Below are 2,077 nucleotides of genomic sequence, written 5' to 3'. Positions count from 1 at the left end.
ACTGAATTAGAATAGGAGCACACCAAAGCCCCTTACTCTTCTTCCTTTGGTGCCAGGCTGCCAACTCTGAGCAAAGGTCCTGTTTTACCCTTTATAAGGCACCTTTCTGTGAGTTTCAGATGATCTAAGGACATGTACTCATCAAAACCTAATGGTTCTTTCTCTAATTGGGTTGAGGGGGTGGGGGTGGGTGGATTTCAGCCATTATTGCCCTGCAATGAGCAGAGTTCTCCCGCTTGAAGGAGGTGAGAACCAGAGCTTAGATTGGAGGTAGAAATGAAAAAGGAGGTAAGGCAAGACCTGTAAAGAAATATTTTACTGGAATTCTGAAAGATAAATTGGCGGGGTTGTATTTTTATTAGCCTGCACTAGCCAGTCTGGGTAGATTTTAGTTGAGTAACAGGTGGAAATGGCTTCATTATTTTTTTAAAGTCAAGTTTATAGAGAAATTATGTAAATGCAACAAAATTTACTATTTTGGGTGTATACTTGGAAAAGTTTTGGTAAGTGTGTATACTCACATAACCACCATGATAATCAAGATGCAGAATATTTTCATCACCTCCAAAAGTTTTCCTTCTGGCATTATGTTAAGTGAAATAAGTCAGGAACAGAAAGGTGAATATTACATATTTTTGCTCATATGGAAGTTTGAGAAATTGATTTCATACAAGAAAAGGGCAAAACAATGATCACTAGAGTCTAGAAGAGTAGGAAGTAGGAAGGGTAGAAGGATATTGAATAGTAGGTGTCAAAATACAGTGAAACATGGGATAAATTCTAAAGTTTTACAGCTCAGTGGGGTGATTATAGTTCACAAAAATTTGTTATGTATTTTAAAAAGAGCCAGAAGAGAAGAATTTAGAAGTTCCCAACACAATGTGTAAGGAGATGGAAACACTAATTGCCATGAATAGAACATTAAACATTATATGCATTATCAAATTGCAACACTAAATATGTACTATATATATATATATGAGTTTTTAATAGGCTTTATTTCTGCCCCTTTGTGGCCAATGCCCTACTCCTGATTTCCCAGTCCCTGGAAAGTATGTATTATTGTCTTGTTAAGAAAGTCATATAAATGGAATCAGATGTATATAGTCTTTTGTGTTCTTTTACTTAGAGCAATGCTTTTGAAATTCATCTATTATACATATCAAAAGTCATTCATTTTTACTGATGAGTACATATATGAATGTACCACAGTTTCTTTACTTACTCACCAGTTGATGATATGGTTTTGTGATTTTTATGAATAAAGTTCCTATGCATATTTACTTGTAGGATTTTATGGGTAAGTATCTAGGAACATGATTTTGGGGCTACATAGTAATCAGAAGTTTAATGTTATAAGGAACTACTAACCTGTTTTCCAAAGTGTTTATGCCATTTTTTTTTTGTTGCCACCAGCAATGGATAAAATTTCTAGTTATACCATATTCTTGTTTGCACTTGCTATTGTCAATGTTTTAAATTTTAGCCATTCTGTAGGGAGTGTTGTGGTATCTTATTGGGATTTTAATTTAAATTCTCCGGGACTGATGATTGTTAGGTGCAGGACAGGCTGAATAAGTTGTCTGCAGGGCATGCCAAACAAAGTTAACTGCAGGATGACCTGGCTTCTCAAACCCTCTGTCTGGTTCTTTATCACCTGTTTGCTTCAAGCCCAAACGCCCAAGCCCCTGCTCAAGGCTGAACACTCAATCCGCCACTCAAGGCCGAGCACTTAACCCCCTTGTGTGCCAACGAGGCAGCTTGCAAACCCAGAGACCCTGTTAGATTTAGGCAGCACAGCAGAAGGGCTATAAAAGCCTTCCCCAGCCAGACCTCCCCCCCGCAACATACACACACTTCTCTTCCTTTCTCCTTTGTTGCACTGTTGCAATAAAGATCTCTTGGTTGCTCCGAGTGTTGTGGTCCCTTTCCTTTCTATGATGGTGTGCAATTTTTCATATACTTATTTGCCATTAATTTCTGTTGTTTGGTTAAGTATCTGTTACAATCTTTTGCATTTTTAAATTAACACTTTGTCCTTTTTATTATTTACTTGAGTTTCTGTATATTTGGAATA

The sequence above is a fragment of the Ictidomys tridecemlineatus genome, chromosome 5, assembly GCF_052094955.1.
Source record: "Ictidomys tridecemlineatus isolate mIctTri1 chromosome 5, mIctTri1.hap1, whole genome shotgun sequence".
In the NCBI taxonomy this organism is placed as follows: domain Eukaryota; kingdom Metazoa; phylum Chordata; class Mammalia; order Rodentia; family Sciuridae; genus Ictidomys; species Ictidomys tridecemlineatus.
The sequence above is the reverse complement of the archived record's forward strand: the minus strand, read 5'-3'. Positions refer to the sequence as shown.